General features: G+C 36.0%; 1 long non-coding RNA gene across 1 annotated transcript; it reads right to left on the bottom strand.

Annotated features, from left to right (window-relative positions):
- Positions 1–570: 570 nt before the first annotated feature.
- On the bottom strand, positions 571–2147 carry LOC123573037 (uncharacterized). The gene is made up of 3 exons (XR_012433442.1): positions 1654–2147; positions 1267–1368; positions 571–800 (listed from the first exon to the last, which is right to left on the bottom strand). It is a non-coding gene; the product is annotated as an uncharacterized lncRNA (long non-coding RNA).
- Positions 2148–13815: the final 11668 nt, after the last annotated feature.

Genomic DNA, 13815 nt, shown 5'->3' with positions numbered 1-13815 from the left:
GAATATGTTATCATCAGCATCTAACCTGGGGAATCTGCAGAATGGGCTGGCACGACAGGAATGTTTTTTGTGAACTACTAGAAAGAGCTTCTTAAATATTTATAACAAGGTTACCGAATAGAAAATGGCACACGTAGGGTCTTGGGTTGAGGTATAGCCCAAGGGGATCTGTGGCAGGTGGAAATTTCTTTTATGTCTCCTTTGTGCACATTTTGTTTTCCATATCAAAATATATTGGCTTAAGCATATAGAGGGTTCACAAAAAATTCTAATTCCAATAAGATGAATTCTCCAGGAAGTTCCACCTTGTTCATCTGGGAGTATCAACTATTAGGGCAACCTAGCATGAATTCTTGAGGATTCAGTGACTTCAATTTGAGAAGCACAAAAACAGGAGATACAAACAGAATTTTATTTAGCATACTGCCACTGAAATAGGTCATACATATCATTTAACACAAAGCTGTGATTTAAGACAAAAACAGGAAGGATAAACCTTGAATATTCTGGTTCTCTGATAATTTCCATGCATATCCACAATTTGAAAATAATGTGACTGAGAATATTTCATTTTTAAAATTTATTCAGAAGGTATATGTGATTCTCAATGTAGAGTCATCACATTGATCCTCAATTAATGCCTCAGGTTATCCAAGTTACTTTTATTGAAGTTGTCATATTTTTGTATAAAGAACATTTTACAGTATATATTTTTTAATATATGGTAATTTATTTCTTCTTTAATGTTCTTTAGTTGATCGTTTTTGGCCATGGAAAAGACAGAAAGATATGGGAAATACCTAAAAGAAATAAACAAATCCAGTTAAGGTTTGACATTCTTCTATAAAACAGAAAAAAAAAATTGCCCAGTGGGTGGCCAATAATAGCATAAAACTCTGACTTGACATACTCAAACAGGAAAAATGCTAATTAACAAAATACTGGTTTTAATAATGTATGCACTCATCCAGTTCTTTTAATGAACCTTCATCATACTTCTCAATGAGAAATTTTAAATATCTGTTTCAATTCCTTAGATGTTTTCCAATTCCTTGTAGACTTACGTAGGGTATGCAGTATCTCTTTTGGGACACATAAAAGTTCTTGGATGATTACTATCAGTCATTCTAAAACACCCAAATGAACTAGTTTAGTTATGGAGAAGTTAATTTATAGATATCATGTTGCAGTGACAGGAATAAAAATAATCTCTCTCCGTAGAAACCAAATACAACAAGAAAATTCTAATTGAATCACATGTGTTACCTGGACATGAGCCACATTGGTTTGATCAGGGACATTTATTTTCCATCACCTTTGTAAAAACAAAGTGTCACATTACAGTGAAATTCCAAAGGTGTTTCTTCCCTGCGAATCAAAATTAAGTAAAATTAATTGATCTATAGAAACTCCTCTGGACTTCCAGATAAACATGTCAAGTTGAAGACACAGGTTTATCATTGCCCTGGCTGAAAGCCCCACACTATACCATCCTTGAGGGAATATGAAAAAGCATAAAGCAATGAGGATAAAAAGAAGGTAAGAGGGGATTCAAATAGATGAGAGATACTGTAGAACTGAACCATCGTTCTGATTTCTCGAGATCAAAAGCTTTGACATTATCCGTGACTGTTCTCTCTCTGTGACACTTACGTCCTTTCCATTAGGAAGTCTTGTTAGACACACCCCCAAAATGATTCAGAATGGAGTCATTTCACACCACTTCCACTACTATCACTTTCGATGTATCAGTAGTCATGACCACCATCATCTCTTGCCTAGATTATTGCAGCAATCTCTTCCTTGGCCTCCACTGATCCACTACCATCCATTCTCAGCATCGCTGCCATATCACTTCTTACAACAATGTCATGTCTCTTTTAAAAAAAAATTGTTGGCCGGGCTCAGTGGCTCAGGCCTGTGATCCTAGCACTTTGGGAGGCTGAGGCAGGTGGATCTCTTGAGGTCAGGAGTTCAAGACCAGCCTGGCCAACATGGTGAAATCCTGTCTCTACTAAAAGTACAAAACAGCCAAGTGTGGTGGTGCACGCCTGTAAGCCCAGCTACTTGGGAGGACGAGGCAGGAGAATCACTTGAACCCAGGAGGCAGAGGTTGCAGTAAGCTGAGATCGCACCAGAGCAAGACTCTGTCAAAAAAAAAAAAAAAAATTCTTAATGCTTATTAGAATTTTAAAATACAATGTTCAGCAACATATATTTATATAATATGAATACCCAAATGGAGACATATAAAAATAAAATGAAAAATGTTTTACTTAAAGGAGATATAAGAATAAATTTTCATTGCTCCACGTTGTTGAAGCTGAGGTTATACAAATATAAATTATAGGGTTTACAACTTTTTAAAACTATTATTTTAAGTACAGCGGTACATGGGGTACAGGTTTGTCTTTTAACAATATCAGTCATGTTTAAATACTACCCTTGTGCCTCATTCAAAGAAACTTAATTTTCACAACAGCCCACAATGCTCCCTATGTTGTCTGGATTCCTGTTCCCATCCTGACCTCATCTTACCGCTCTTGCCCTTGCTAATCCACTGGGACCAGTAACTGCGCTCGTGCCATGAGCACACTAGCTGCATTCCTGCCTCTGGTTACACATGCTGCTCCTTCTGCCTAGAAAACACACTTCCCCCACAAACTTATTCAACTGAAGTAACTGCTGTAATTTCACTCTCACTTTGACATTCTTTCTAACACATCTAAAGAAAAATTTCTCTCTTTCTCTCTCTCTCTCTATATATATACACACACACATATATCTGATACTCATTTGCCTACTTCATTTCTTTTTGATAGCATTTATCACTCTCCAACATACTATATGATTTACCTATTATGTGTAATATCTTACCCAGTCAAATATAAGCTCCTAACAGCAGGGATTTTTGAACAGTTTTTATCTCCACTGTAGTACCTATACCTGCAACAACAGCTAATCCAATAGATACTCATAATAAAGTTACAGATAAAATATAGGAAGCCCAATTAGCTTTGAATTTTCAGATAAAGAGTGGGCAACAGAGCTAGACCCTGTCTCAAAAAAAAAAAAAAATGCATGGGGATGGGGTGTGAGGAACTATAAACAGGAGGATTAGATATAAGTCTTTAAAGGAAATAGTTAGACATTTAAAACCACCTCCACGCTGACAAGACAGATGACTGCTCCACTTTACTCCAGCACAAGACTAAAGTTGTACCTTCTGGGTGTGAGGAACAGTAAAGGTACAAAAGACAAAACAATTGAGCAGAAATTTTGATAACATGTAACCACAGTCCATTATAAAAGCTCTAAGCAAAGTAGCAATAAATGAGGACTTCCTTAAACTGGAAATAGATGTCTAAGAAGAAAACCTACAGCAAACATAATGCTTACTGGTGAAATGCTGAAAGCTTATCCCAGATTTTGAAAACAAAACTAAGATGTTTTCTAAAGCCAACTATACTCACTACCTTGTTAATTAATGAAAGGAAACAGAATAAAACACATAAGAACTAGAAAACATGATTGTGAGTGCAAAAAATCCAAATATTTACAGATAAAATGATAGAATTAATAAGTGGATTTAACAAAGTTGCAGGATATAAAAATCATTTGTATTTACATATGCTAACAAAGCCAATTGGAAATGTAATTTCAAAAAGATAACACTTACAATAAATAAAATTAAATACACAAGAATAAATCTAAAAAACATGTATAAGACCTCTATACAATACTACAAAACATTTCTGGGAGAAATTTTAAAGATTTCAATAAATTATTATGGATTGGGAGAATTGATACTGCAAAATTTTCAATATCCTTAAATTAATTTAGAAATTCTGTAAACTCTTAATAAATAATTTTGACCTGTGAAAGGAAAATAAGTCTTGGAGCCCCAAAATCACTAAGCTAAAGGGAAAAGTCAGGCTGGGAACTGTTTAGGGCAAACCTGCCTCCCATTTTATTCAGTCATCCCTCTGCTCACTGAGATAGATGCATATCCTACTGCCTCCTTTGGAAAGGCTAATCAGACACTCAAAAGAATGCAACCGTTTGTCTGTCACTACCTGTGACCTGGAAGCCCCCTCCCTGCTTCAAGTTGTCCCGCCTGACCATCTTAGCCACCTGTCATCAGGACCTCCTGAGGCTGTGTCATGAGCGCATGTCCTCAACATCCTCAACATTGGCAGAATAAACTTTCTAAAATAACTGAGACCTTTCTCAGATATTTGGGATTCATATGCCCAAAATGAAAATCTGGTACTAAATTTACATGAAGCCACAAAGGGCCAAGAATAGTTAAACAATTCGTGAAGAATAACAAAATTGGAAAACTCAAAATGCCAGATTTCAAGATTTATCTTGAGGTTACAGTAAATAAGACAGTGTGGTATTGATGCAGGACCAAGTAGAAACAATGGAAGAGAAGAGAGAATGTTGAAAGAAGTAGGCCAAATGTATGATCTCCTGATTTACAACAGTACAGAAAATCAATTCTGTGTGAATTGTGATGTGAAAATACAAAAGGCAAAGCAATAATATTCAAGAAGATAACATGAAAGAATATCTTCGTAAATTGGGAAGGGACAGATTTCTTAAACAGGACAAAAAAAGCAGTCATGATGAAGAGAAAGAATTAAAAAATAAAACTTCTTTAAAATTAAACTTCATTTATCAATGTACCATTCAAACAGTGAAAAGTCACAGCATGAGAGAAGATATTGGCAATATTTGATGAAGACCTCATGGCCAGACTAGAAAAAGAATTCCTAAAAAATAAAAAGATAACTCAAATAATTTTTCTCACTAGACTGGTTATCCTCCACTAAAGAGGATAGTCAAATGGGCAATAAACATAAGGGTACAAAATAACCAATACGGAGATGCCGATTAAACAATAAGTTGCTGCTGTTCACTCATCAGAATGGCTAATAGTAAAACAAACAAGCAAACACAATGGTTAATAAAAAATGTTGATAAGGATGTGAAACAACTCCAACTTTCCCACATTGTTGATAGGAATTTAAATTGGGACAACGACTTTGAAAAACTGCCAAAGATTATGTTTATACCCTAGCATTTCCGATAATAGCTATGTACCAAATGGAAAGTAATACATAGATTCACTAAGAGACATGATGGAAATGTTCACGTTATTTGTGAAAGCCCCAAATTAGAAATAAACCAGTAGTCCATCAACAAATAGAATGGATAAATAAATTACAGTATGTTCATAAAATACAAAGAAAAAAACTATTACTGAGCACAAAATCATGGCTAAATTTCATAAATAAATGTGATGCTGTGCATAAAAAGTTTCTATTTGGTATATTTTTTCTGTATTTGAATTATATTTAAGTAAACAGTTTCCAAATGAAAGAGCATTGTGGAAAAAGAAAGTAAAAAGGAAAATAAATCTCCAGAGTCCAAGAAGGAAGCAGTTAACAGAGGGATAAATGAGGATTGAAATTAAATCTGATCCCTGGAACCTAGAGAACTGAGTTTTAACTTAGATACTTGCAACGTGGTGAGTTAAAATGGAGATCTTGTAGATGAAGTTGAATCCTCCAGGATAGGAGGCAGGAGAGAGCATCTAGAATATATGTATCTCTTAGAAAAGAGAAGTATCAAGAAAACCTTTTAGTCTTTATTTATCTGGATTTGGGAAAAAGGTATTCAAGGCTACAGGTTTTAAGATCAAACTTTAGATGACCTGTGGGGTCTGCGAAAGCCCAAGATAAGGAATTGAATCATTACTAGATAAATAATGTCTCAGGATGCTTGCCTGAAGCAAACAATATCCTACCTGGAGGAATACACACTCCCAGCTCAGGTGTCACAAAATTATCACAGATTAAGTTCTGAAGATGAGCTCAAAATACAAAATTGTAAAAACAATATGACACAAGAAACAAGCTACCATAGACTCTCAATGTCATTTTTTCTACTTAGAATAAACTTTAAGTGAAGAAAATTTGTCTGTGGCTCACGCCTATAATCCTAGCACTTTGGGAGGCCGAGGCAGGAGGATCATGAGGTCAGGAGATCAAGACCATCCTGGCTAACATGGTAAAACCCTGTCTACTAAAAATACAAAAAATTAGCTGGGCATGGTGGCGGCCGCCTGTAGTCCCAGCTACTCCAGAGGCTGAGGCAGGAGAATGGCGTCAACCTGGGAGGTGGAGCTTGCAGTGAGCCGAGATAGGGAGGCAGAGCTTGCAGTGAGCCGCGATCATGCCACTGCACTTCAGCGTGGGCAACAGAGCAAGATTCTGTCTCAAAAAATAAAATAAAATAAAATAAAAAATGAAAAAAGTAAATTCCAACTATTGATATACAAATCTTTAATGATGTAGGTGGCAATTATTGCATGGTATGCTTTTAAGTGATTTGTGGGAAACTAATTTCTTTTCATAGCTAGACATGAAAAAGATGAATAAAATATAAAGGAAATGGACACAGTCATGACTGAGAAATTCTAATATATGAATCCTATTTATTAGGTGTGTGAAGTTTGGAGGACCTTGATATGCTATAGCTGACAAGACCAATACCTGGCCAAATGAAAAGGCAAGTTCATTAGGAAAGTGACCAACCCATAAAACGTAAAACCATGTATTGTTGGCCCCCATACACACCTTAATTCTATAGACTATAGTCATTATAAGGACTTATAAACATAATAAATAATTGTGAATGTCTGTGTAATATCAGTACTCGACATGCAAAGCCACTCTGCATAAGCCTTTTTCCCTGTTTTATGCAAATAGGCTTGCAAACATCGGAACTAACAGAAAGCAAAAAAAAAAAAAAAGTATCAGTCAAGTTGCTTAGATGCTAGAAACAAACATATATAAACTGTTCTCTGCTCAGCATGAATAACCATAGATACACACAATGCAACACAGAAAGCTAAAACTGTGCATTATAAAGATAGTAGGACTTTTGAAAAGGCCAAACAGCTGTGAAGTACACTTAGCCACGGGTCAGAGCCTATTTTATACTGGGAGGTCTTCATGTTTTTGTTCCACTACTAATAATTCAAGACTGGACTTGTCTTATACTCATAGTTTGCATTGTATTAGTAACACATAAAACATAACCAAAAGTAACATCTTTCTAAATAAAACAAATGACGATTTTTTTTTATTTTCCAACATTTGAAGATGTTTGAGGCAAAAACTTTCGACTCAGGAATATTATTGGTTTTTATCTAAACTCCAAATTATTCCTGTTTCCTTTTGTTTCCAATTTTTAAGTCTTTTCAATGTTTTTAAGTCTATGCCAAAAGATTTTATACATAGCAAAGAATATGATATTTAATGCAAAAGTAACATGAAGGAATTTCTCTTGAAATTCTAATTCCTAAAAACTAAAACTGAAAGTTCATTAAAAAATCCATTTTAAGGAACTGTCAAACCCAATTCAAACCTTCTCTATTTTGACTTAGTACTAGATTAAGATTATTACATTTTAAGATCTGGTGGACTCTGACAAGTTCTTACCCACTGCTTTACAGATTAATGTTAATTTCATAATCATAAGACTGGTTAAGTCATGGAGAATTCTATTTCTGGGAATTACTCCAGCAAGACCTGGGGAGCGTCCACACATTCATGTAGACAAATTATTTTATACTACTTTTTTAGAGAAAGTGCACTATTATCTAGGTATGTGGACATAATATACAATTAATATACAGATATGTATCTTTTATTTGCTCTCTTAGTGGGCCAGAACTCTAACAACCCTTTGCCATCACTATCCAGCCCTGGAGAAGGAGATCCCAGGTAGGTCTCATGGAATCTTGTCCTACACAAGCCAAGCTAATCCCAAACCAAAGATGCATAGTGAATCCTCACACACAGGATTCTGCCCTCCATACAGCTTCCTCTTCTCTGGTACCCTGCTTTGCAAATTCCAGCTACTTCAGACAGCCTGAATCTCTAATCTCTGCCTCAAAAGTTCATCAAGACTGGGACTCTATTTGGACTTTCCACCCTTGAAAAGGGTTCAAAAACCTGCCCTGGCAGGAGGCGGATGGAAACTAGGGAAACAGTAGGCTTTCAATGAACTGACCTTTTCGAGGTGTTGCTCTTCTTTATCGAGTGTTCTACTCTTATTATTTTTTGTTATTATCTTCATTGTTTCCTTCATTCTTGATACGTTTGGTTAGTTTTTTCTGTTTTGCAAGACTATGTATAATTCTTAGCAGTTTAGAGTCATTTCTTTGGCTGTATCTGATTGTTTATGTGAAAAGTCATATTGACATTGGATATACTATGCCTTGAATGGATATACTATGCCTTGAATGACAGCAGTGACAACACCTATTTATTTTTGTATTTTTAGTGCCTAGCAAGTTCCTAGTACATAAGCCCCCAAATAGTGTTTGTTTTTTTAAGGATCTAGAAAAGTATATTTCAATATGATTAATCTTTGGGAAAATGCAAAGCATTTGGCTCATGTTGCAAAATCTACATACAATATAGTCTTTAAAAAATCACTGGGTACTGGGAGTCGTGGCTTATGCATATCATCCCAGCACTTTGGGAGGCCAAGGACAGAGGCTTGCTTGAAGCCAGGAGTTCAAGACCAGCCTGGGCAATAGCAAGACCTCATCTCTACAAAATTAAAATTAGAAGAAAAAATAAAATTAAAAAATCACCAGGGCTGTCCAGAGGCATGTATGAAATAGAATAAGCATCAATTTTGGTCAACTTTCAAATCACTGTCCATATCAATAGATAAAAGCAGCAGTGTTAAATTTTTCTTTTACAATATCTCCAATTTTCTCTGAAGTATCTCTAGAGTTCTTAAAAAACAAAACAGCTACACAGTACATTTTAGATATTTTTTTTTTCCTCCTAGCCTTCCTCCTTATTTCACTTGGATCTATGGGCAATATCTGATAAATTGGTTCCCACAAGTAACTCTAAATAATATTAAGAAATGAAACAATTTATTTTATAAATAGGTCATTAAATATCTGCCATCATAATAATTTATTATTAAATATTATTAACAACCAGATTTTGATTTTTACAAGAAGCCTTCTGTAAATTTACCCTAAATGTTATCTGTCTATGGCTTAGGTCATCCTTACACAAAGCACAATGTAAAAATAAAATTATTCCATTTTAATTTTTAAAATACTCTGAAGGGAGAAAATTGAAAACATAGATCACAGACCCTAGGTCTCAAATATCTTCTCTTGACAATTTCATTTCCAAGTCCTTTCATCCTTTACCTGTTAATGAACTTTTGGATATCCGTGTATGGAGACAAGTGATCATTTGGAGGATTCAAAGTTCTGAATGCTTTGAGAACTGTAAACACTTAAGAGGCAAAGATACGGCTCTTTTTCTATTCAACATTGAAATTAATATATGAGTATTTAGATCTCAGTTTTACCTTCTACTTATGTTGTGATTGAAATATCCCTGGACTGAATTAAAATCAGTCTGCATTAATTAAACGACAACAAAATGTTGAGGACCTTCGTCTTGGTGACAGGCATTGTATAGATGCATTTTCGTAAGCACCCAGAATCATGCCTGGTGGCAGACACAAATCATTCTAGGGTCCATTTACATTTACACAGATTACTCACAAAGAATACAATGCATATATACTTTGGATCAAATAACCTACAGGACCGAAGATGCCTGATTTCAAACTGTGTTAGGAAGGGCCACTATGAGGGATCATCAACATGACTGGTCTTTGGATCTCTTCTGAAGTCTATAATGAGATTTCATTGATGCCAAAATGACGTTTTAAACCTCCTGTTCCACTCAATATAGTTTTCTTGGAAAAGCATTGTATAAATACCACTTTCCAGTCTTACTTGCTTCTGTGTTTAAGTAAACTGTTTTTATCCCAGTTGGTAACCAAGGCCGTACATAAAAGAAAGAAGGAAACCCAATATGAGTCTGAAACAGGTAATTCTACATGTGTTCTAAATCATCTAACTGTAGAAACAGCCACATAGTTACTGAACAGCTACCACGGTTGCCCTGGGAGTGAACAAACATCTCTCTGGGGCCCTGATGCCTCACAGAGGAGACCTAGAGAGAGCACTCAGAGATGAGCTGCTGAAATTTGAAGATGTAATTGGGTTGGGTTTTTTCTATTCCTCTCTACAATTTGGTCTGACAAATGTTTCTTTTCCAATTATGAATATGGAATTTGACAAAAAAAAAGCTCAAGCCAGGCGCGGTGGCTCACGCCTGTAATCCCAGCACTTTGGGAGGCCGAGGTGGGCGGATCATGAGGTTGAGAGATCGAGATCATCCTGGCTAACATGGTGAAACCCTGTCTCTACTAAAAATACAATAGTTAGCTGGGTGTGGTGGCATGCACCTGTAATCCCAGCTACTCGGGAGGCTGAGATAGGAGAATGGCTTGAATCTGGGAGGCAGAGGTTGCAGTGAGCTGAGATCTCGCCACTGTACTCCAGCCTGGCAACAGAGTGAGACTCCGTCTAAAAAAACAAAAAAGCTCAAAAATTTACAAATCCTTGTTCAAATATGGTGTTTTTTTATTCTATGATTCTGCTCTTTAAAAATATGTATTTATAAATTTAAATTATAACATTAATATGAAATTGAACATTATAAGGATATAGAAAAATATTCAGTAAAATACTTCTACAGTAGGATTAGGTAATGAAGAAAAGAATATTCTTCACAAAGCAAAAGAGGTTTAAGATAAAAGAACAATGATTTGAACAGTAATATTAAGTGTTTTTTAAATTAATTTTTTCATCATTCTTTTCTAGATCATCTATAAATAACATATATAAATAATACTTAAAAGATTCTAATTAAAATATGATGATCTAGTCCAATTTCCCCTCTAAATTTAGAAATAAATAATCCACATGACAGCAGCTACCACCAATCAGTCATCTTCCATCTTTGCAATCCTACCACCCCACAATACAGCAATTTTGTGACTTGCACATGTGACTCCCCATCAATACCCTTATGCATTCTGTTCCCTACAACTAGATCAGTCATAAATCTCACATTTCCATCAAGGTCCACCTCAGGTTTGACATCTCAAAAAGTTCTTATTTCATCTCTGCCTCCCACCTGCCAAAACCAAGTGGTAAGTCATTTTCCCATCTTAAAACTCCAAGCGACTTTGTTCTCACCTTTCATCTAGTGTGTTGTGCTTTGTTTTCAAGCAAAGAATGAATTTGACCAAGAAACACAAAAGCTCTACAGGGGTGAGGAAGAATACACTAACTCAAGTGTCTACATAAAATGATCTACACTGTCTATTGGTCTTTGCTCAGATGTGTGAATACCCCATGTTGACATATGGGTCACTATAAGGAAGGATGTTATAAGGAAGATGGTCAGCTGTTGCCACAATAACTAAGAAGGCTCTGCCTACTATTTTCTATTAAACACTTCACCTCAGCAAAAGCAGAAAGATTGAAATCTTTTTTCTAAATAAGATCAATTCTAGGCAAAAAAAAAAAAAAAAAAAAAGTGGTTAAAATCATGGCCTTCTGCCATTTTTTTTTTTTGTCTGTGTCTCCTTTCTCCCGTCAACCCTTCACCATGATCATACCACCACAAGGGACTCTCACTGGGAACCCCTTGAAGATCATATCCAGCCAGAAGTCCACTTCCCCAACCTTCCCTGCATCTTCCCTACACTCACTGAACTCGAAACCATTCCCTCATGGGCGACTTGTTTGCTAGTTTGATAAAAAGAAGTTCAGATGAAAGCTTGCTAAAGATGAGCTCATGTTTTGTCCATTCATAATAACATACCATACCCACTCCCAAGGTGTAACCCAGATGAGTGACTCATTGTATGTGGGCTTTGAATTACATGATAGCAACATGTCGTTTTAGCAATTTAAAGTCTTACTGTAGTATGATCTATAGTTTCTATAATTCAGTCCTTTTAAACAAGAGCTCAAAGGCCATTACTGCTCCCTCTGTTGCTCTCCAAGGAGCAGGAACATTTAGTGTAAAAGGGAGACCTGTTTAGGTTCTGCCTTCTCAGATGTGGTATAAAGACCAGAGCCATACAGAATGGCTAAGATTTTGCCAATACTTCAGGAAATGAAAAAATGACAAGGGCAAAAATTGTTAAACCCCAACTCAGTAAGATCTAAAATCTTTAAAATGAGTTTGCAAAACTTTTGTACAACACATGGAAGAATCTATTTCACAAGACTTCTAGAACAATTAAGAAGGATGGTCAGGAAAAGATTACCTATTGGAGCAATTTTTTAATACCAATAAATTTAGTTTGCCTTTATAGCAGGTGCCTTCACGACCTTATATGAATTGTGATCTTTAAATGAACAAACATACACACCATTTGTATTGCTGTTCCCACAAACTTCTATCTTGTTTAAGTTCTCAGTCTTACCATCCATAGTTTTATACACCACAGTCCTTTTCACAAGCATGCCACAGCCACACAGGTTGAGGGAAGATTACTTATTCCCAGACAGGTCTGTATCGCAGCCCCACCTAATCACTCCACTCAGCAAATACCTGGACTGACTACCTGAAGTCTAGACAGGCTTCCAAGGGGCAGCTGAGAAAATGCAAAATTGCTCTCAGTTAGCATACTGTAACTAAACCCACCATCTTCCTCTCGGGCTTATGAAAACAATGCCCTTTCTCCAACTATATACCATTCCTGACTCTTAAATTAGTCTGTTTTTGGTAAGTAGGAGAAGAAATACAACCTGTTCTTAGTAATTAAATGTGAGTATTGTGCTATTATGTTTTCGAGGCAGATCTACAAACATTCCACCCTTTCATTTTTCTGAACAACACTATTAAGGTAGATATTATTCTTATTTTATAAGTGAGCCTTCCATCCCGCAGCTAGAGTTGAGGTTAGGGTCGGGTCTTCGGATTCAGTGCCTTTTCCATTATGTTCTTCCACTCTCCCTTATTCAAATGTTTGTTGCTCTCTACGTATTTTGCTATATCAGTTTTAATTATAACATCTGAATAGAGGAAGGCACTCTGTTTCTCTTTCTACAGCACATAGCATAGTTTTAACCGATATTTCTAAATAAAATGTGTATGTGACTAAATAAGTGACATGATATTTCTTTTAGATAAGAAATATTTGTATAGATTAGCCAGTGAAATTCATTGACAAGTTTTCAAGCAAAGGAAGCGAAAAGGAAACGGACCTATTCAGTGCTATCCAGAGGCAAGAACAACATCTGTCTTAACTCTTTTGATCTTCATGGCAACACCCTGAGTGGGTTATCATATTTTATATATGAGAAACCTGAGCTTCAAAGAAGTTAAGTGTCTTACCCAATTCACGAAATACATGGCGGAAATGGGATTTAAACTTAAGTCTGTCTGACTCCAAAGCTCATAGTCTTCCCACTAAGCCATCATACCTTTCTACAGGGTGGCCTCTCTGGCAAATTCTACCAGAAGGAAATTTACTTTGCACAAAAAATTCAGTCTAAGCCTATCCTGATTAAAAGGTCATGGTCTGTCCCTGTTCAGACAGTAAATTCCAGACAAAGTGCATGTGCACTGAGCACTAACTGTGTATTTCATCCTGGAGATTCTCTGTAATAACAAGAGTTCCTTTGGGGAAAGTTCAGTTCTTTAGCCACCCTGGCACAGTCTGGGATGACTCAGGTCAGACTACAAAGGCTCCAAACAATCCCTTCTAAACAAGATCTTAAGAATGTCAATGACTAAGGTACAATTGTTCTCAGATGACCTTGGGTGGGGGCCATGATCACTCTCAGTATGAAAAATTAAGTGATATGAGATGAGGAAAGTTAAG

The sequence above is a fragment of the Macaca fascicularis genome, chromosome 4 (genome assembly GCF_037993035.2).
Source record: "Macaca fascicularis isolate 582-1 chromosome 4, T2T-MFA8v1.1".
Classification (NCBI taxonomy): Eukaryota; Metazoa; Chordata; class Mammalia; order Primates; family Cercopithecidae; genus Macaca; species Macaca fascicularis.
This window is presented reverse-complemented; position numbering and strand designations above follow the sequence as displayed.